We start from the raw sequence: 24,212 nt of genomic DNA, 5'->3' as shown, positions 1-24,212 counted from the left end.
CATGTATTTGCCTATGAAAACTAAATATCATTTAAGATTTATCTCTATAGACCTTTATTCTTAGAATATAGGACATTTGTACTAGGTCTTTGATGAAAATTTTATATACAACTACATCATAACCGATGTCAGTATGGGACCCTCCCACTGACCTTTATGTAAACACATGATTCCTCCTTATTTTTGATGAAATTAAATAATTTGATTACATCATTAAAATAACTTAATTTGACTTTGAGATTTTTGCTTAAATCCATAAATAATTTTTTACAGTGTGATCTTTATCACTAGAAGTGAAATCCATAGGCCACTGCATATAGATACCTTCCCAAGATATCCATTCAGTATGACTACTTACACATCCATTTCTTAGGATCCATGTCCAACATCGTCTCATTGTAAGTTTCAGGATCACCTCTATATTCCCAATCTCCCTAGAAAAATACTTTCTCCTAATCCTCTGTAAGAATATCAAGTTTCTTTCAGAAGAATGGGAGATCCTACTAGATCTATGAGGTGGAGGAGGTACTACATATATTGACTCATTATAAATAGGTTGTACAAGTCTTATGACTTGTTGCTCTTTAGAGACTCTCTCTTTGAGTTCATCCTCTCACTGTTTTCAAAAAAATAGTATGATTGATCACAATCATATTGTGAACTACTGGAAAGAGTAAGTGGCATCCCAAACCTTTTAGGATACTCCATAACTGAGCTTTTAAGATCTATCTTTTAATTTGTCTGCCATACCATATCTCATACAGTGTAGTGGAACCAACTTTAAAAGGAACCTAATCTAAATGTTAGAAATTAAAGCTTGTCCCTAAAGAAACAAAGGTTAAATTAGTAAAGTTCATAACGAATCAAACCATATCTCATATAGTGCCATTCTTCCTCACAGATACCCCAATGAGTTGAGGTATATTAGAAGGATTCTATTATGAAACTATGTCATTTCTTGAGATAATTATAAAATTTTTTATTTCGTATTGCATCCTTAATCTGATCAAAGTACCTTTAGATTTTTTTCGATTTACTTCTTCTGAATTCATTGAACCTTTCAAAAGCTTCAGGTTTACATCTCATGTACATACCTACACCATGACGATTATCAATAAAGATAATGAAGTAGAGATAATCTTCCTCATGTGGCTCATCAAATATGCCGTACACATCAAATATACGCTAGGATAAGTATCTCAGCGATCCTATCCCTTTATCCTACAAAGTATAGTATGGTCTTTAATCTTCAAAGAGATGATTCACAGACTAAATATGACTCAATAGTCAAGAGCCCAAAGGCTCATATTTTTTCAGTCGGTAAATCATTTCTTCTCCTATATGATCTAAGCCTAAGGAACCACCTATATACTTCAGGTTATTTGTGTTGAAAATTATGTTCTAAAATCAATCGTATGACGATTGAGTTTATCATTGTATATAAATTATTGATTATTGAATAAAAGATATTCTGATATTTTTTATCACAAAGTAACATCTTCCTTGAACTCTTGTGCTGTGATGAAGTCCTTAGAACTATGCTGGTGTATGATAAAGAGAGGATTTATCGTATAGTTCTTAAATATATTCGCGATCAAATAATACGTCATTATAGGATGATAATGTTTATCGAGTGGAGGTCGTTGATAGGGTTAAGATGTTGTCGTTAGGACATCATGATTATCAATCAAATTTTGACTTCAATAAAAATTAAAAATACATAGAAAGTAGTGAGTCAGGTCGAATCTACAAAGAAGATAGGATTTTGATTTGAAATCTTTGATTTTGTAAAAAAAATAAAATTTTAGAGAAAGTAATTTAAGTCAGAAAATAAAAATTAAAAGTATAAAAAATAAATCAGGTACTAAGATCTACTAACTAGATCTTAGTATCTACTTGTAATAAAAATAAATAATAAGAATTTAAAAAATATAAAATAAATCAAGTACTAAGATCTATTAACTAGATCTTAGCATCTACTTGCAAAAAATAAAAAACAGGAATTTAAAGTGCAAAAAAATAAATTTTGCATTAATTGGAATTGAAATTCAAGTACAAAAAATTTAAAAAGAATAATAAAATAAAATAAAAATAAAAATATAATAAGAATCTAAAATTGATCAGTCTAACCTCATCGAGAAGATGGTTAATGACCTCTCTATTTTTTATCGTACTTCATAGAGCGAATTGACTTCTCCCCTTCTTTTCTTTGGGTCCCTAATGCTATTTTATTTTTTTTTTCATTTTCTTCTAATTTTTTCTGCTCACAAAACTTATTCTCGAATCTCCTATTTATAGATAAATTTTTTATAATTATTTGATAGAAAAAAGAGTCCTAAAACCCTTAAAAATCATTTTAATCTCCTAAGAATATTCCTGACCATTGGATCAGCTTTGGACCCCCCAGATCTGTCCGAAAAATCCTCATTTTAATCCAATCAAAGTCAGATCGAATGTCAACCGTTGGATCTGGGTTCTATTGAAGTTTTGACTGTCAGATCGTGTAAAAGATCTCTTATTCAAAGTTAGAAATGTCCTCGCCGTTCGATTGCTTGATGGATCACTTTTGGATCGTTAGATCGTGCAAAAATCTCTCTTATAAATCAGCAATGGATGCTGACCGTCGGATCTGGGTCAGGATAAATGTTAGCCATTAGATCACATCCAGAATCCTTCTCTCACTATGAGTCATGCCTGTGGACTGCATGAAGTTTCCTGTGGGCCGCATCCTGGCTTTGTGGACCAACCGATCGGTCCATCATGCACCAGAGGTAATATTTTTTATTTTTTAGGATATTTTGGCTTCATTTTTGCTTCGATTTTCATCTGAAAAATAAGAAAAAATATGAATTAAATTTTTTAAAAATTTTTCATCATTTTGGTGCTTAAATTGCTCATTTAAATTAACATCTATTTTTTATAAATATATTCTAATTTTATATTTTTTTAAATTACTTATTTTTTAAAAAAAATTAATAAATTAATAAAATTAAATTTTTTAAAAAGATGTAAGCACCATAAATTATCAAAAATATCTTTAATAAATATAAAAATATACCATTTATCATACCCCCCAAATTGAACTTTCTTCATCTTTGAGTAAAGAAAGAATTTAGAATTAAGTATCGTTTAACTTAAAGTTTCGAATTTCACCAAATAATTTTCAAGAGGGCCACTGATGTTTAGTAGAGTGTAAATGAGGTATGTCATTGGGGTATTAATACTAGTCAATATGAGAGTTAAACTAAGAATACTAAATTTTTTCTAAACTTTTTCAAATTATCGCTACCTTTATCTCCAAATTATTAATCTTCATATGGATAAGTATATTGTTACTTCCATCCTTCATTTGTTGATTGATTTTTTTTTTAATATTATACTGCTATTGAGTGTCTTAACTATTTGAGAATAGTATCCCAAAGTCAATCGTCAGCCTGTTGACGGTTGTACTCTTTCTTGTATTAGTATATGAATTATAAATTAATAAAAATTATTTTGATATTTTTCATCATAAATTATTTCATCTTCTAATGAACTCCTGTATTGTGGTGAAGTCCTTAGGACTATTTAGACTCGACAAAGGAAGATTTGTCGTTTAGTCCTTAAACCTGTTCGTGACCAAATGATACGTTGTTACCAAGGACAACAACATTTATCAAGCATAGGTCGTTATGTGCCATATGGATTGGTTGTCCGCTTAACCAAGGAGTGTGGAGACACTGGTATGGCATACAGATGAGATATAAGGGTACATTTGCATTGAACGTGATCGACTTCGGAGCTTTTTCTGCTGGCAAGATTTGCTTCGATGGGATATGGGTATAACTGTCCCTCCGACCTGAGACTGTCACAGTGACTTACAAGCAACTCACTGCACTTAGGCACTGGATTACCTGAATTTCTAATTCAGTGACGGAAGGCTACTGGGTGTAGTCAAGTATTTGACTTATTGGTGCGTATGTCAAGATGCGATTGACCACTCCAGTTTAAGAGCTGTGTACAGTCGTGTTTCAATTTAGCAAAATCTTGGCCAGGGTAGTCCTAGTGAGGAGTCATAGGACTGTTTGAGTTAAGCATGATTCGGATGATCTGATCAGGGTTGACAGTTTAACCCTGAGTCATCCTATACACAGGGTTCAAAAGGAATGAATTATACAGTAATCATATTCGCGTAGGTTCTGAATATTACGATTGTGACTATTCGACCTATCTGGATGTCGGGTACCATTGCTAGATGGTCACTTTGATTAGTACAGAAATTGGTTTCTGTGCTACCGACTTAGGTTCGAACCTGTGGGTCACACACATTAGAAGTTCCTATCTGATCTGATGGCTGGTGAAGAGTCCCACTGGACTGAGACTCTTCGACCAAGAGTCCTAATGCTCGGAGACTCTGAGTCCTATGTGTCTAGGACTCTGTGATCGAGAATCAGGATCTCTGATCATAAGTTCTACACATTTTGGATACCGGGGTCAAGAGTCCCATTGGTTTGGGACTCTTCGATTAAGGTTTCATATCGATGGACTTTGATGCCCGATTGCCCATCAGATTTGGACTCAGTATTTATGAGAGGTTTAATTAGTGATTTGATCATTAATTAACTCAATTTGATTGAGTAATTATTTTTAGATCAAGTCCAATTGAATTGGATTCAGTTGGGTTTGACCCGATTAGGTTAAGAGTTGACCTAATCGCCAAGGTGGTTTGATCCCTGATCTGATCAAGAGTTGGGCTTAGTCAATTCTTGATTTGATTAGGATTTTATTGAGTCTAATTAAGCCTAATTGTGTTGGGTTTAACTTAGTCTAATTATGCCTAACCTATTTTGATAAAGTTGGTTCAATTAGATTGGTTTAAAATTTCAAACCACCTTTAACTTATCTCCCTGCGCCACCTCACCCATCTGCGCCTATTTGAATCCATGAGAAACAAGTTCTCATGAATTTTCTCCCATGCAGAAGCCTTCCCATGCCCTCCCTTGTGCACCATTTGAATGGATAAAGATTGATTAGTTGGCCATTCAAATTCAAATGATGTTTGAATTTGAATGAGCAACTAATCCCATGCGCCACCTTATCCACCTGTGTGCCACTTGCTCTACACGAGAAAAAAATTCTCGTGTAAACTCTCCACGCACAAAGAACCCATGCCCCCTTCTTCTCTCACCTTGAGTGGATAAGGATAGGTTGGTTGGCATTTGAATTCAAATTCGATTTGAATTCAAGTGAGCAACCACCTAGCTTTATCCTCTCATGCGGTGAAGATGCGGTAAAGACATGGTCTTGCACTGTTTTAAAAAGGGAAGAGGTGGGGCGTGCGTACGACTTTCTTAGAGAGAAAGGGTGGCGTGAGAAAGGTCTTCTACGTGAGAAAAGAAAAGAAAAGAAAAGAAAAGAAAAGAAGAGAGAGAGGTTGCGTGAGAAGGCCTTGTGCATGAGATTGAGAATTCAAAAATTTTGAGAGAAAAAAAAAGAAAGATTTTGGACACAGGGTTTTTTGTGTGTACCCTAGGGTTACTGCCTAGGGTTCGGGAAGTGAGAAGGTGAGCTACGAGTGTCGTGAGCCCACCAAACTTCAGAGAGAGCTTCATCAACCTCTCAAGCATTTTTGCTGATAATCTGGAGTATCTGAGGAGTCGGCAGACATCGATCGAAGGAGTTCGATCAGCATCGACCATCAAAAGGGTTCTGCAATGAACTAGCATTCGTGAGGAGCTGATCAGACCGAGAGCTTCGTGTGGATGATCCACAGAGGTTAGACATACTGTGTGGCTGTATTGCGATGATTAGACCATCCCGATGATGATTAGACTACAGCGATCGACTACCTGCACGAAGGTAATATGTTCTGAACACATAACAGTAAAATATTTACTGTAGAAGTTTAAATTTTAGATTTAAATGCATGCTATATATATATCATATTTAGATCCTTGTGTAGGGTTAATATATGTTAATTAATTAGATTAATTAATAATTTTTACTGTAAAATTATAATTTTGAAAAAGTTTTAAAATTACCATTTTACCCCTGTACTGAAATTAACTTCAAATGGTATCAGAGCGGGTTCTAAAATATGATATATATTTACATGCGTAGATTAAGTAGTAATCTAAAAGTTTAAATTTGAAATTTGAATTTGGATTTTGAAATTCAAAATTTAAAATTTGAATTTTGAAGTTTGAAATTCGAAATTCAAAATTCAAAAATTTAAAATTTAAAATTTGAAATTTGAAATTTGAAATTTATTTGAATTTTCAAATTTAAAATTCAAAATTTGAAATTCAAAAATTTAAAATTTGTTTGAAATTTAAAATTTAAATTTTGAAATTTAAAATTTGAAATTTAAATTTTAAAATTGGTATATTTAGATATACTTAATCCAAGTAGCAAGTAGTCTAATTGGGTTGGTTGCCATGGTCGTCCGATCATAGGAGAAAAGTAGGGTTTAAAGGCCCTCTCCTCCCATTCGATGGGGTTCTCTTATGGCAGTAGGGGTGCCGAGCGATTATATCCCATGCAGATGAAGCAGCGAAAGGACTTAATTGTAAAGGTTCAATTATAAAATTTATCATGAATGTGTTAGATTAGATCTAAAGGAATATTCATGATTTATTTTAATTGAGTTATTTTCTGTTATGTAATTAGCAATAGGATTGCTGTTTATGAAATATGCTGATTCGTTTGTGAAATAAGTCAACACATTTGATAAATAAAAAATAAAATCTTTCAAATTTGAAAATTATTTTCGAAATGCCAAACCCTGACCCATCAGCCCAAATACTTAATTAAAAGAATTAAGTGTTGTCTAGTAGGTCTAGAATTGTGAATTAAGACCTAAGACAATTGCATAAACTTGTGGGTCAATAGGTTAGATGGATTAGGTCCATAATTGGGTTAGACCTAAGGTTAGCTTAAAGAAATAGACTAAATTAGAGTAATTGGTCAAATCTAATCAAAAGTTAAATTAGATTAGGTCAAGGACACTCTAGACTCAACTCCAATAGTTGTAGTTGAATGGGTCCATGTCTTTAACTAGACCAAGATGGACTTAATTCATGGCTATGCGGTGGCACCCTAATTACTAAGTTGATCAAATTAAAACTAATGAACCGGTTGGTGTCTAAGGTAAGTTTGGCAGTCTGACCAGTGGTTTTTAATTGGGAGCTACTCGCATTGATTCGATCTCTGATGAGTTAATGGCACATCCCTTCCACTGATCTCACTTATCTGGCCAACCTGGTGAGTTAGGTTTTGATTAGATCACTTGGTGATTAGGGCTCACCCATGTCATTAGGTAAATCAGTGTGACTGATTTAGGTACTCCTAACGTCGATTTTAATTTAATCTTTTTTAATCTGACTTGGTGAAGTCAGTGGGAGGATTGAAATTGGCTGGTTAATTTCTTCTCTTCTATCCTTTAATAAAATCCTTAAAAATTATTAGGTCCCTAAAAATGATTAAGTCATAGTGATAACTAAGTCATAGCCTCTCATTAAGTGAGTGATAATGAGTCCATTAGTTTAATAATCACTGGAGGCCCAAAGGCCCGGTGCTTATTGACTAATAAAATTATCATTCATAATATGATCATTTGGTTGAGTCTTTCTGATGGTGGTCAGGTTGGCCGGTCAAAGTCGGGCCTGATCATTTATTGGTCAGATTCACCAAATCAAGTCATATTAATGGTTGGACCTAACCAGATCTTTTCAGTAGAGGCCAAAGTCTACTGATTAGGTTCTGAGGCAAAATTAATTACTAGAAGTTGTTTAGAGAAACAACTGGTGATGAACCTACCCATAGATGCACATGGGTTGACCAGCCAAAGTTGGGCTCATGTGTAGTCTGTGTGGATTCTAGTACCCACTAAGGAATTAAAGTAATTCCTTGAATTGGAGGTTGAGGCTATTAGTTCATAAAAATACTGGGAGAAACTTTAGACTAAAGTTTAAGTCTTTAGTATTAATAATTTATATACTAATAAAGGTCTGATTTTTCTTTATGCAGCTATGGCCACTACCCTGTCGCTCTAATCATTATTAGATAATGACAAGCTCATGGGACCTAATTTCGATAGCTGGTATTGAAAATTGAAAATCATCCTTGAGCATGAGCGGATCCTTTATGTAGTAACGGATCCGACACCTGAGGAGCCAGCCCCAAATGCTAGAGGGACGGTTCGAGATACTTACCAGAAGTGGCTCAACGATCGCACCATCGTTCGATGCATAATGCTGGCGGTAATGAATGATGAGTTCAGCCACAGGTTTGAGAACGCCCAGCCACAGGAGATGCTTCAAATGTTGAACGACTCCTTTGGCACGCCTGACGATGTTGAAAGGCACAAAACTAGTTGTGTCATTTTCAATGCTCGGATGAGGGATGGAGCCTTAGTCATCGATCATGTACTGTACATGATTGAAATGATTGAGCGCCTAAGTAAACTGGGCTTTCCCTTGCACGAGCAGCTCGATAAGGATGCGATCCTTAATTCTTTGCCCAAGTCCTTCCCCCCTTACTCATTTTTGGATGACAAAGCCTGCAGTGAACTACTATGACTTGTTGGAGTTGCTGCAAAACTTTGAGAAGGACCACCAGCTCCATAAGGAGTTGGTGAATTTTGTGGGAGGGTCTTCTTCTAGTTGTCGACCCTTTGAGAAAAGGAAGAAGAACAAGAAGAAGAAGAATAAGAAGGTGCAGCCGCATGCAGGGACGTCTGCACAGGGTCAGACCAAGAAGCATAAGTCCGATCAGAGCTAGGTGGAGTGCTTCATTTGCAAGAAGCAGGGGCACTGGAAGAGGAACTGTCCTCTATATATTGCCTCCCTGGACCTGAACAGGCCGAAGAAGAAGCAAGGTAATTATATGATAACACCTTGCAACTTTTTCATTTGTGATACTACTGCCTGGGTATTGGATACCAGAAGCCCTTATCATATCTATAATTCGATGCAGGGTCTGTAGGTCAGTAGGAGATTTGATGAAGGCGAGAGGTTCCTGAACGTTGGAGATGGAAGCAAAGTTCCAGTTCAAGCTTTAGGAATCATGAACCTTGTAATCAACTCTCGTAATGTAATTCCGAGTGAATGTCACTATTGTCCAAGTTTTTTATTAAATATTATTTTTATAGGCCTTTTGGCCATGTACAGTTATGAATTTTTAATAAAAGGAAACATTTGCAATATCATTTTGAATGGTGTTATAATATTTGTTGGACAACTAAATAAAGGAATTTACTTACTATCACAGCCTGTTAATATGGTTCAAACCTCCGGTAAATGCCCTAGAATAGATAATATGTCAGAAGTCTACCTTTGGCACTGTAGGCTAGGTCATATCAATAAGAACAAGATAAATAGGTTGGCTCAAGAAGAAATTCTTGAAGTTGGTGATTGTGAATCACTTTCAACCTGTGAGTCCTGTCTTCTTAGGAAGATGACCAAGTCACATTTTACTGGAAAAGGTGAGCGAGCCAGTGAACTCTTGGGTCTGATACATTCTGATGTATGTGGACCCATGAGCTCAAGTGCAAGAGGTGGATATTTCTACTTCATAACCTTCACAGACGATCTATCGAGGTATGGGTATGTCTACTTAATGAAGCATAAGTCGGAGTTGTTTAAAATGTTCAAACTATTCTGAAATGAGGTAGAAAAATAAGCTAGAAAGTGTATTAATACTCTTCGATCTGATCGAGGAGGTGAATATCTTTCCAATGAGTTTCTGACATATCTTAGGGAGAATGAGATTCTCTCTCAATAGACTCCTCCTAAAACATCACAGCATAATGGTGTGTCTGAAAGGAGGAATCAGACCTTGTTGGACATGGTTCGATCCATGATGGGGTTTGCTAGTCTGCCGATCTTTCCTTGGGGATATATGCTCGAATCGGCTTGTTACCTTCTAAATAGGATTCTGAGTAAGTCTGTAACCAAAATGCCTTATGAGATATGGATAGGACGTAAGCCAGTACTCTCGCACCTTAGGGTTTGGGGGTGTTCGGCTTATGTTAAATGTTTAATTTTGGACAAGCTTGGACCTAGGTCTGACAAGTGTTATTTCATAGGGTACTCAAAAGAGACCAAAGGATATTATTTCTACCTAACTGATGAGCAAAAGGTGTTTGTCAGCCTTAAGACAATCTTTTTGAAAAAGGAGTTCCTTGGTGAAGGGACTGTTGCCTCTAAGGTCGAACTTGAGGAAGTTCGGCAGGTAGAAAAACTGACACAAGTTGCTAAACCTGAATCGGATTTGGTTAGATCAGATCCGGAGCCCATTGTTCCTGCACCCTTAAGGCGGTCTAGTAGAGTATCACATCAACCGGACATATACTATGGTTTCTTGGTCCGAGATGGCGATCCTATCGAACTTGATAAAAATTATGAGGATCCGATCACCTATATGGATGCAATGAAGAGATCTGACTCTGAGAAATGGCTAGAGGTCATGAAATTCGAAATGGAGTTCATGAAGGTCAACGATGTATGGACATTGGTTGACTCACCTGAAGGAGTAAAACCCATAGGGTGTAAGTGGGTCTTCAAGAGGAAGAGGGGCACAGATGGAAAGGTAGAGACCTATAAAGCCCGTCTGGTTGCCAAGAGATATCATCAATGTTATCGTATAGACTATGACGAGATATTTTCTCCTGTGGCAATGCTCAAATCCATTCGGATTATGCTTGCGATAGTTGCCCATCTAGACTATGAAATCTGGCAGATGGATATGAAGACAGCTTTCCTAAATGGAGAGCTGGACAAAGAGGTGTATATGATACAACCTGAAGGGTTCACATCCACAGATAAGTCTAAGGTGTGCAGGCTACAGAGGTCCATTTATGGACTTAAGCAGGCATCCCGGAGTTAGAACATACGTTTTGATAGGATGATCAAAACGTATGTCTTTGTTAAGAATGGAGAAGAGCCCTGCATTTATAAGTGGGCTAATGGTCTAGTAGTGATATTTCTTGTATTGTATATGGATGACATTCTCTTAATTGAGAATGATGTCCCTGCATTACAGGGAATAAAGATTTGGCTATCGTCATAGTTCTCCATGAAGGATTTGGGAGAAGCTTCCTACATCCTAGGGATGAGGATCTATAGGGATAGATCTAAAAAGTTGCTTGGCCTATCCCAGTTCACGTACATTGATACTATGCTGAAGAGGTTCAGCATGGAGAATTTCAAGAAAGGCTATCTACCGATAGGCCATGGAATTTTTCTCTTGAAGAGCGATTATCCGACAACACCTCAAGAGAGAGAGCATATGGGTAGAATTCCATATGCTTTGGCAGTGGGATCTATCATGTACGCCATGATATGTACACGACCAGATGTGGCATACTCACTAGGGGTAGTGAGTAGATACCAATCTGATCTAGGGGAGAATCACTGGAAGGTTATTAAAATCATCCTGAAGTATTTAAGAAATACTAAGGACCAGTGGCTTGTTTATGGTGAATCGAACTTGAGACTTATAGGGTTTATAGACTCTAATTTTCAGTCTGATCATGATGACAGCAAAAATGTGTCGGGATTTATTTTTACCCTTAATAGTGAGACTGTCTGCTGGAAGAGTTCCAAGCAGCACACTGTGACTGATTCAGTTTGCGAGGCAGAGTATGTCACTGCATCAGATGCTGCCAAAGTAGCGGTGTGGCTGAGAAAATTCCTCACCGAGCTCGGAGTAGCACCCTCCCTTGTTGGTCCAGTTCTACTCTACTGTGACAGCTTTGGAGCCATTGCTCAGGCGAAGGAACCAAAGGCACACCAGCAGACGAAACATATTCTGCACCGCTATCATCTTATTCGGAAAATCATGGATAGAGATGATGTCGACCTTCAGAAGATCGATGGAAAGGAGAACCTGGCTAACCCATTCACTAAAGCCATTGCGGTGAAGGAGTTCGACAACTTCAAGTCGAAGATGGGTATTAGATACTACATCGATTGGCTTTAGGCCAAATGGAAGATTGTTGGGAATAGTATCCCAAAGCCAATCGTCAGCCTGTTGAGGGTTGTGCTCTTTCTTGTATTAGTATATGAATTATAAATTAATAAAAGTTATTTTGGTATTTTTCATCACAAATTATTTCATCTTCTAATGAACTCCTGTGTTGTGGTTAAGTCCTTAGGACTATTTAGACTCGACAAAGGAAGATTTATCGTTTAGTCTTTAAACCTGTTCACGACCAAATGATTCGTTGTTACCAAGGACAACAACGTTTATCAAGCATAGGTCGTTGTGTGCTATATGGGTTGGTTGTCCTCTTAACCAAGGAGTGTGGAGATACTGTTATGGCATATAAGTGAGATGTAAGGGTACATCTGTACAGAATGTGACCGACTCCGGAGCTTTTTCTGCTGTCAAGGTTTGCTCCGATGGGATATGGGTATAACTATCCCTCTGACCTGAGACTGCCATAGTGACTTGCAAGCAACTCACTGGACTACCTGAATTTCTAATTTAGTGACGGAAGGCTGCTGGGTGTAGTCAAGTACTTGACTTGTCGGTGCGTGTATCAAGATGGGATTGACCACTCCAGTTTAGGAGCTGTGTACAGTTGTGTTTCAATTTAGCAAAATCTTAGCTAGGGTAGTCTTAGTGAGGAGTCACAGGACTGTTTGAGTTGAGCATGATTTGGATGATTTGATCAGGGTTGACAGTTTAACCCTGAGTCGTCCTATACACAGGGGTCAAAAGGGATGAATTATATAGTAACCATATTTGTGTAGGTTCTGAATATTACGATTGCAACTATTCAACCTATCTAGATGTCGGGTACCATTGCTAGATGGTCACTTCGATTAGTACAGGAATTGGTTTCTATGCTACCGGCTTAGGTTCGAACCTGTGGGGTCACACACATTAGAGGTTCCTATCTGATCTGATGGCTGGTGAAGAGTCCCACTGGACTGGGACTCTTCGACCAAGAGTCCTAATGCTCGGGGACTCTGAGTCCTATATGTTTGGGACTCTGTGATCGAGAATCAGGATTCTCTGATCATGAGTTCCACACATTTTGGGTACTGGGGTCAAGAGTCCCACTGGTTTGGGACTCTTCGATCAAGATTTCATATTGATGGATTTTGATGCCCGATTGCCCATCGGATTTGGACTCAGTATTTATGAGAGGTTTAATTAGTGATTTGATCGCTAATTAACTCAATTTGATTGAGTAATTATTTTTGAATCAAGTCCAATTGAATTGGATTCAGTTGGGTTTGACCCGATTAGGTTAAGAGTTGACCTAATCACCAAGGTGGTTTGGTCCCTGATCTGATCAAGGGTTGGGCTTAGTCAATTTTTGATTTGATTAAAATTTTATTGAGCCTAATTAAGCCTAATTGTGTTGGGTTTAACTTAGTCTAATTATGCCTAACCTATTTTGATAAAGTTGGTTCAATTAGATTGGTTTAAAATTTCAAACCACCTTTGACTTTCTCCCTGCGCCACCTCACCCACTTGCGTCTATTTGAATTCATGAGAAATAAGTTCTCGTGAATTTTCTCCCATGTAGAAGCCTTCCCATGCCCTCCTTTGTGCGCCATTTGAGTGGATAAAGATTGATTGGTTGGCCATTCAAATTTAAATGATGTTTGAATTTGAATGAGCAACTAATCCCATGCGCCACCTTATCCACTTGTGCGCCACTTGCTCTACATGAGAAAAAGTTTCTCGTGTAAACTCTCCACGCACAAAGAACCCACACCCCCTTCTTCTCTCGCCTTGAGTGGATAAGGATAGGTTGGTTGGCATTTGAATTCAAATTTGATTTGAATTTAAGTGAGCAACCACCTAGCTTTATCCTCTCATGCGGTGAAGATGCAGTAAAGACACGGTCTTGCACTATTTTAAAAAGGAAAGAGAAGGTGGGGCGTGCGTACGACTTTCTTAGAGAGAGGGTGGCATGAGAAAGGCCTTCTGCATGAGAAAAGAAAAGAAAAGAAAAGAAAAGAAGAGAGAGAGGTTGTGTGAGAAGGCCTTCTGCGTGAGATTAAGAGTTCAAAAATTTCGAGAGAAAAGAAAAGAAAGATTTTGGATGCAGGGTTTTCTGTGTGTACCCTAGGGTTACTGTCTAGGGTTCGGGAAGTGAGAAGGTGAGCTACGAGTGTCGTGAGCCCACCAAACTTCAGGGGGAGCTTCATCAATCTCTTAAGCACCTTTGGTGATGATCCAGAGTGTCCGAGGAGTCAGCAGACACTGATCGAAGGAGTTCGATCAGCATCGACTGTCAAAAGGGTTCTGCAACGAACTAGCATTCGTGAGGAGCCGATCAGATCGAGAGATTCATGTAGATGATCCACAGAGGCCAGACATACTGTGTGGCTATATTGCGATGATCAAACCATCCCGATGATGATCAGACTGTGGTGTTTAACTACCTGTACGAAGGTAATGTGTTCTGAACACATAACAGTAAAATATAGAAGTTTAAATTTTAAATTTAAATACATGCTATATATATCATATTTAGATCTTTGTATAGGGTTAATACATGTTAATTAATTAGATTGATTAATAATTTTTACTGTAAAATTATAATTTTAAAAAAGTTTTACAATTATCGTTTTACCCCTACATTGAAATTAACTTCATTAATCCCTTAAGCTTTCTGTTTGATCCATGTTGCAAGTTTTCAGTCAATAACTCCCAAACCAGATAGTTTTAGGGTACTAGGTATAGAATACCCCTTGGACCTACTTGCTCGAATCAAACAGGCTATGAGTTAAAACTAGCTTTACAATAAAGTTTCTTTGTCCTTCATACCTTTTGATGCGAAACTCAATACTTGCTTAGGCAAAGAGGTCTGATTACTCAGCATGAAGTACTTGAAATTTTTTTTTCTCTTTTTTTTTTAAATTTTTATATGAAGAAACATATAGTTACCCTACATAAGCCCATAAAAAGTTAACTCTTTTTTAATACTGATGGAAAAATTTAGAAATACTCAAAAAAAATTATTTAAATTCTAAACTTAACTCTTTATTGAATTTTCTTAATACTTGATCTCTCAATATCTCATAAACTTTCTGATCTGTACATTAATTTTTTTTAAAAAAAATACTTAATTTAACTTGATTCTTAAGTATAATTAGGTACTTAAATACTAAATACTAACTTACTTGAGAACTTTAAAAATTTAAAAATTTTTATTATCCCCCCCAACTTAATCAACATTATCCTCCATGAAGTAGAAAAAATGAAGGATGCATGCAAAGAGAAAAAAAAGGAGAGATGTTACCTGATCCAGAAGTTTTTTCAAAATTGATTCTCCCCCCAACTTAGTCAAGATTATCTTTAGATTCCTACAAAAAATACTAAGTAAGACTCGATTGACCTAAATAAAATATAAAAGATAGTAAAAAGCATAAAATTAAAAATTAAAAACTAGGTGATCTCTCAGGAAGTGCTAAGTTTACAATCTTCAGCCAGACCATGCTGATTCTCTAACCTATCCCGTGTCGAATATTGGATTGATAAATTCTAATGGTTTTAAATTGCCAATCTCAAGAAGATGGCTTTTGATAAATTTTAATATTTTATTATCAATCTTTAGAAAGTAGTTCACATCTTTGTTCTTAATTTTAGAAAGATAGTTCACAAACCCATTCACAGACCATTGTTTATCGAGAATTTCTCCTATTTGTTCTTCTAAAATGCTCATAAATTGAGTTTTTAGGTTAGGAGTTGAGTTTGAAGTAATAGGTGCTGAAAAGGTATCTTTTGATTTTAAATATGTGTTCTCAAGTGTGATCAAAGATAATTTTAATTCTAAAAGAGATGGTAATTCTAAAGTGGAAGAATTGGCTTCAAGGCTAAAGAAAATGAGACTCTTGATTGATATATCTTGGGTAACCCATCCACTCTCTTCTTTTCTTCACTTAGATCAGCATCAATACTAAGCTCAAGTTCTTCTATTGGGTTAGCTTCAGTACTAATCTCTTCTTCTAAATTCACACTTTGACTAGCATCAGTACTAGCCTCACTCATCTGGATTTGATATGGATCCTTAAGAATCCTATCACTTTTAAGCTCAAAGATTACTTTGTCATTTTTAAATTGGGGATTCTTAGGTGGGACATTGGATTGATGACTAGGTCCAGGTGATTGGTGGATGGTTGGGTCATTTTTAAAATTTAGTATTGGTTCATTTGGCAATTGACCTAGTTCTCTCCTCATGGTAGATTCAGTTAATTGATCTATTTGTGCTTCTAGCCTAGCGAGAGATTGTTGTTAGGTCATGATCATTTATTGAAGTTGGCTAAATCTATCACCGGCTAGATTGATCTATTGAGGAGGTGGGTTTGACGGCTGATTTAATAGGATGGCTGAGTAGACTGAGTAGGCTGACCTCTATTATAAGTATAATTTTGGTATTGGGGCATATTCTGAAAGTTCTGCACAGAAAAAATTTGGGTCTGAGCCTGAGTCTGTTGGAGTCTCCAAGAAAAATTAGGGTGGTTCCTCCAATATTGGTTATATGTATTTAAGAATGGGTCATTGATAGAATTGAAGTAACCTTGAATAGCTTGAATTTGTTCTTGGATGAAAGGTAAAAACTGACATTCACTCACATGATGGGTTGGGCTAGCACAGATAGAATAAATCTCCTGATAATTAGAAGGTTGTGTGTATTGCACAGGAGATTATAGATCTAAGGCTAGATATTTATCTATAAGAAGGTCGACTTTATCTAATTTTTGGACTAGCACATTCAAATCGACCTCAGGACTAGAATCAGAATATTTGATCCCATAGAATGATGGAAACATCGATGAATTATAGGTGGAAGGAATAAAATATTCTTTCATCGGTCTAGGTGGTTCTTAGAATTTCTAGTTATTTGATTATCATATTTGGCATGGATCAGTCATTCAATTTCAGGATTAGGTTCAACTAGGTCAGAAAAAATTATACCATGCATGTATTAGTGCAAACCCTAATATGTGTGTTGTTAAGATTATTTTTTTTTTAAGAAGGAGAAGAAAAAGAAGAGAAAAGAAAGAAAGAGAAAAATTCTAAAGGTGAGATCCTTAAGAAAAGTTGTAGACCTAAAGACGTAAGATGAGAAGAATTAGTTATGGTTAAGTGTTAATTATAATCAAGTTAGCAAATAGTTAAACCTAGACACTTATGGGTTTCTTAGACCTAACAGTTCGATCTAGAGTGGCTTAGTCTAGATACAAATTGAGTTTGTTCTCACTTTCTTCAACTAGCCAGGTAAGAAGTGAGGTCATGGGGGTCCTCCCGTTGGTTGCCTGAGACACCAATTGAATTGATCAGGTAAGCTAATAGAACCAATTAAATAACCATGAGTCTATTTAGGCAGAGCTTTTATAACCTCTAGCCTTAGACACTAGTTTCAAGGGTGAGTCCAAACTTACTTTGTACTTGACTTGATCACAATACTCAAACTGAACTCAATTGATCCTAAGGGCCCATGCCTATTTGATTTTAGTTAGGTTTGGGTTAATATGGGATGCTGGTTGATTATTTTTGGACTAAAGAAGGATGATGAGATCCCCACCTTATCTTGTTATGGGTGTTGTCCTTAAATTAATTTGAGATGAATATGCACAACCAATTTTAAATAAGAGGTTCTATGCAACTAAATTAGATGTATGAAATTAATCAAACTTGAAAGCTTACTGATAGGGTCAAGATGCTGTCGTTAGGACATTGTGATTATTAATCAAATTCTGACTTTAATAAAAATTAAAAAATATGTAGAAAGTAGTGAGTCAGGTCGAATCCATGGAGAAGATAGGATTTTAATTTGAAATCTTTGATTTTATAAAAAAATAAAATTTTGGAGAAAGCAATTTAACTCAGAAAATAAAAATTAAAAGTATGAAAAATAAATCGAGTACTAAGATCTACTAACTAGATTCTAGCATCTACTTGCAATAAAAATAAATAATAAAAATTTAAAAAGTATAAAAATAAATTGGTACTAAGATCTACTAATTAAATCCCAGCATCTACGTGCAAAAAAAAAAGACAAGAATTTAAAGTGCAGAAAAATAAATTTTGTATTAATTGAAATTGAAATTCAAGTACAAAGAATTTAAAAAAAAATAAAATAAAATAAAAATAAAATTGTAACAAAGATCCGAAGTTGATCAGTCAAGCCTCATCGGGAAGATGGTTGATGACCTCTCCGTCTTCCATCATACTCCGTAGAGCGAACCGACTTCTCTCCTTCTTTTTTTTAGATCCCTAAAGCTATTTAATTTTTTTTTATTTTTTTCTATACTTTCTACTCAATTTTTCTCTTCACAAAGCTTATTCCCGGACCTCCTATTTATAGATGATTTTTTCATAATTTTTTGGTAGGAAAAAAAATCTTAAAACCCTTAGAAATTGTATTAATCTCCTTGAAAATATTCCTGGCCGTCGGATCAGCTTCGAACCATCCAGATATGATAAAAAATCATAATTTTAATCCTTATCAAAGTCAGATCGAATATCAGCCATTGGATCTAGGTTCTGATAAAGTTCTGACCGTCGGATCGTGCAATTTAAATCCTTAACATAGTCAGGAGCATTCTCAGCCGTCCGATCACTTGATGGATTGCTTCTGGGCCGTCAGATCATGCAAAACCCCTCTCTTGCTGTGAGCCACATCTGTGGACCACATGAAGTTTTCTGTGGACTGCGCCCTAGCTCTGTGGACCGACCGATCGGTCCATCGTGCATCGAAGGCTATTTTCTTTATTTTTTTAGAGTATTTTGGCTCGATTTTGGCTCTGATTTTTTGCCTGAAAAATAAGAAAAATATGCATTAAATTTCTTAAAAATTTTTCTTCATTTTGGTATCTTAAATTGCTCAATTAAATTAATATCTATTTTTTTATAAATATATCTAATTTCATATTTTTTTCAAAAATACTTATTTTTTAAGAAAATTCAATAAATTCATGAAATTAAGGTTTTTAAGAAGATGTTAGCACCATAATTACCAAAAATATTTATAATAAATATAAAAATATATCACTTATCATACTTTCCAACTTGAACTTTGCTCGTCCTCGAGTAAAGAAAGAATTTAGAATTAAGTACCATTTAACTTAAAATTTTGAATTTCATCAAATAATTTTTAAAAGATCATTGATGTTCAGTAGAGTGTGAATGAGGTATGTCATTGGGGTATTAATACTAGTCAATATGAGAGTTAAACTAAGAATACTAATTTTTTTTTTAAACTTTTTCAAATTATCGTTACCTTTATCTCTAAATTATTAACATTCATATGGACAAGTATATTGTTACTCTGTCCTTCATTTATTGATTGATTTTTTTTTTTGTACTGCTATTGAGTGTCTTAACCCTTTAAGCTTTCTGTTTGACCCATGTAGCGAGTTTTCAGTCAATGACTCCCAAACCAGATGGCTTTAGGGCACTAGGTATAAAATATCCCTCGAACTTACTTGCTCGAAACAAACAAGCTATAAGTTAAAACTAGCTTTACAACAAAGCTTCTTTTCCCTCATACCTTTTGATGCGAAACTCAATGCTTGCTTAGGCAAAGAGGCCCGGTTACTCAGCATGAAGTACTTGAATTTTTTTTTAAATATATGAAGAAACATATAGTTACTTTACACAAATTCATAGAAAGTAAACTTTTCTTTGATGCTGATAGAAAAATTTAGAAATGCTCAAAGAAAACTATTTAAGTTCTAAACTTAACTCTTTATTGAGTTTTCTTAATACTTGATCTCTTAATATCTCACAAACTCTGATCTGTACATCAATTTTTTTTTTAAAGTGCTTGGTTTAACTTGATTTTTAAGTATAATCAGATGCTTAAATACTAAATACTAACTTACTTGAGGACTTTAAAAATAAAAAATTTTTATTCTCCCCCCAACTTAATCAACATTGTCCTTAATAGAGTAGAAAAAATGAACGGTGCATATAAAGAAAAAGAAAAGGAGAGATATTACCTGATCCATAAGTCTTTTCAAAACTGATTCTCTCTCCAACTTAGCTAAGATTATTTTTAAATTCCTACAAAAAAAAATACTAAGTAAGACTCGATTAACCTAAACAAAATACAAAAGATAGCAAAAAGCACAAAACTGAAAATTAAAAACTGGGTTGCCTCCCAGAAAGCGTTAAGTTTACTATCTTCAGCCAAACCATGCTAATTCTCTCACCTATCCTGTGTCGAATATTGGATTGATAAATTCCAATGATTTTGGATTGCCAATATTATGAAGATGGCCTATGATAAATTTTAGTATTTTATTGCCAATCTTCAAAAAGTATTTCACATCCTCATTTTTAATTATAGTAAGATAATTCACAAACTCATTCACAGACCTTTGTTTATCAAGAATTTCTCTTATTTGTTCTTTTAAAATTCTCATGAATTGAGTTTTTGGGTTAGGAGTTAAGTTTGAAGAAATAGGCACTGGAAGGATATTTTTTGATTTTAAACATGTGTTCTCAAGTGTGATCAAAGATAATTTTAATTCTGAAGAAGATGGTAATTCAAAAGTGGAAGAACTGGCTTCTAAGACTGAAGAAAATGAGACTCTTGATGGATATATCTTGGGTAACTCATCTACTCTCTTCTTTTCTTCACTTAGATCAGCATCAGTACTAAGCTCAGGTTCTTCTATTGGGTTAGCTTCCGTACTAACCTCACTTATCTGGTCTTGGTATGGATCCTTAAAAATTCTATCACTTTTAAGCTCAAAGATTATTTTGTCATTTTCAAATTGGGAATTCTTGTCTAGGTCTCGATGATTGGTGGATGGGTGGGTCATTTTCAAAATTCGATATTGGTTCATTTGGCAATTGATCTAGTTCTCTCCTCATGGTAGATTCAGTTAATTGATCTATTTGTGCTTCTAGCCTAGCGAGGGATTGCTGTTGGGTCATGATCATTTGTTGAAGTTGGCTAAACCTATCGTTGGCTAGAGAGGTGTGTTGCGGAGGTGGGTATGGTGGCTGATTTTGATATGGTGGCTGGATAGATTGACTGGGCTGACCTCTATTGTAGGCATAATTCTGGTATGGAGGCCTACTCTGAAAGTTTTGCAAAGGAAGAATTTGGGTCTGAGCCTGAGTCTGTTGGAGTCTCCAAGAAAAATTAGGGTGGTTCCTCCAGCCTGAATTATATGTGTTAGAGAATGGATCATTGACAAGTTTGGAGTAACCTTGAGTAGCTTGAACTTGTTCTTGAATGAAAGGTGAAAACTGTGCAGCCATGGGACATTCGCTCACATGATGGGTCAGGCTAGCACAGATAGAACAAATCTCCTGATAATTAGGTGATAGTGTGTATTGTGTAGGAGATTGTTGACCTAATGCTAGGAACTGATCAAATTTTTGGGCAAGAAGGTCGACTTTATCTAATCTTTGGGCTATTAGGTTCAGATCGATCTTAGGACTAGAGTCTGTTTGCTTGATCTCAAAAATTCCTGCCTGCTTTTGGTGAGGGATTGATCTTTCGTAAGAGGATAATGAAGCATAATTGATTGAATTTTTACTCAAAGTTTCAAACAAAGTGTAGGCTTCATCCTCACTTTTACTCATGAATGCACCCCCACAAGATGCATCTACCATCTGTCTGTATTGGTCACCTAAACCCTCATAAAAAGCTTGAACAATTTGCCACTTAGATAGACCATGGTGTGGGCATTTTCTAAAAAGTTCCTTAAGTCTCTCCCATGATTCATGAATTTGTTCTTCTGGAAGTTGAGCAAATCCAGTGATGGCTCGTCTCATGGTGTTGGTTCAACCTATGGGATAGAATTTCTTAAGAAACTCGTGGTGCATTTTAGCCCAAGTTTGGATTGGTCTCCCTATTGTGCCAAGCCAGTACTTGGCTTTATCTTTAAGTGAGAAGGAGAATAAGGTCAATCTAAGTGCATCATCGGTAAAATTTTGAATTTTCATCATGGAACAAATTTCTAAGAACTCATCCAGATGCTTGTAAGGATCTTCATTAATATTCCCATAGAAAGACGGAAGCATCTGGATTGTGGTCGACTTGATCTCATAGTGGCTTGCAGGGATATCAAGTAAGTGGATATAAGTCGATGGGTTATAGGTGGAAGGAATAAAATATTCCTTCATCTGCCTAGGTGGTTCTCTAGGATCTCCAGCCATCTGATTTTCAGGTTTAATATGAATCAACTGTTCAATCTCAGGATTAGGTTTAACTAAGTTAGGATAGAGAGATCTTCTACCTTGCATATACCAGTGCAAACCCTAATGTATGATTCAAGTTTTGTTTTTGTTTCATTTTTTTTAAAAGAAAAAGGAGAGAGAAGAAAGAAAGAGCCCTAGACCCAGATACGTAAGGTGGGAAGAATTAGTTATGGTTTAGTATTAATTACAATCAAGTTAGCAAACAATTAAACCTAAACACCTATGGGTTTCTTAGATCTAACAGTTCGATGTAGAGTGGCTTAGCTTAAATGCAAATTGGGTTTATTCTCACTTTTTTCAACTAGCCAGGTAAGAGGTGGGATCGTGGGGGTCCCCCCGTTGCTTGCCTTAGACACCAATTGAATTAGCTAGGTAAGCTAACCAAACCAATTAAATAACCACAAATCTACTTAGGCTAAGCCTTTATAACCTCTTGCCTTAGACACCAGTTTCAGGAGTGAGTTCGAACTTACTTTGCATTTGACTTGACCACAATACTCATAACTGAACTCGATTAATACTAGGGCCAATGTCTACTTGATTTTAATTAGGCTAGGGTTAATGTGGGATGCTGGTTAGTTATTTTTGGACCAAGGGAGGGTGATGAAATCCGCACCTTATCTTGTTATGGGTGTTGCCCTTAAATTGATTTGAGATGAATATGCACAACCAATTTTAAACAAGGGGTTCTATGCAACTAAATTAGATGCATAAAACTAATAAAACTTAAAAGCTTACCTTCTCTCCAGCGATCACCAAAAATAAATCTACAATGATGAATGCTCCTAAAAATTAAGTTTCTACTCTTGTCATGCAATTTTTATGAGGTTTATGTGGATAAATTTTAGGTTAATTAAAAAAATAGTAATTAACACTAAAAAGAAATAGTTAAGGCTAGGGTTAGGATTGATCTCACCAACTTGGAAGCTTTCTATCTCCCTTTTTTTTTGAATTTTTGAATTTTTTTCTATAAAAGATAAAAAAAGTTAGTAAGCAATAGTCACAAGAAAATCAAAGAAATCAAACATTAAAATTGGTGCCTTCTCCGGCAATGGCGTTAAAAATTGATAGGATCAAGATGCTGTCGTTAGGACACCATGATTATCAATCAAACTCTGACTTCAATAAAAATTAAAAAATATGTAAAAATAGTGAGTTGGGTCGAATCATAGAAAAGGTAGAATTTTAATTTGAAATCTTTGATTTTACAAAAAAAATAAAATTTTAGAGAAAGTAATTTAAAAAAATAAAAATTAAAAGTATAAAAATAAAATCGGGTACTAAGATCTACTAACTAGATCCTAGCATCTACTTACAATAAAATAAATAATAAAAATTTAAAAAATATAAAAATAAATTGGTACTAAGATCTACTAATTAGATCCGAGCATCTACGTGTAAAAAATAAAAGATAGGAATTTAAAGTGCAGAAAAATAAATTTGTATTAATTGAAATTAAAATTCAAGTACAAAGATTTAAAAAGAATAATAAAATAAATAAAAATAAAACTATAATAAAGATCTAAAGTTGATCAGTCAAGCCTCATCGGAAAGATGGTTGATGATCTCTCCGTCTTCCATCGTACTCCGTAGAGCGAACCGACTTCTCTCCTTTTTTCCTTGGGTCTCTAAAGCTTTATTATTTATTATTTTTTTTATACTTTCTACTCAATTTTTCTCCTCACAAAGCTTATTCCCAGATCTCCTATTTATAGATAAATTTTTCATAATTTTTTGGTAGGAAAAAGAGTCCTAAAACCTTAGAAATCATATTAATCTCCTTGGAAATATTCTGACCGTCGGATCAGCTTTGGATCACCCAGATTTGATCAAAAATTATAATTTTAATCCTTATCAAAGTTAGATCAAATGTCAGCCATTGGATCTGGATTCTAATGAAGTTCTGGCCGTCGATCACGCAATTTAAATCCTTAACACAGTCGGGAGCATTCTCAGCCGTCCGATCACTTGATGGATTGCTTCTGGGCCGTCGGATCGCAAAAAAACCCCTCTCTCATTGTGAGCCATGCTTGTGGACCGCA

At 35.5% G+C, this 24,212-nt stretch overlaps 1 non-coding gene across 1 annotated transcript; it reads left to right on the top strand.

Annotated features, from left to right (window-relative positions):
• Positions 1 to 21,640: 21,640 nt before the first annotated feature.
• Positions 21,641 to 21,747, top strand: LOC140858960 (small nucleolar RNA R71). Its single transcript, XR_012142363.1, has one exon. It is a non-coding gene; the product is annotated as a small nucleolar RNA R71 (small nucleolar RNA).
• Positions 21,748 to 24,212: the final 2,465 nt, after the last annotated feature.

This window comes from Elaeis guineensis, chromosome 6 (assembly GCF_000442705.2).
Source record: "Elaeis guineensis isolate ETL-2024a chromosome 6, EG11, whole genome shotgun sequence".
NCBI lineage: Eukaryota > Viridiplantae > Streptophyta > Magnoliopsida > Arecales > Arecaceae > Elaeis > Elaeis guineensis.
Note: the sequence above shows the minus strand (reverse complement) of the source record. Positions and strands in the feature narration are given on the sequence as shown.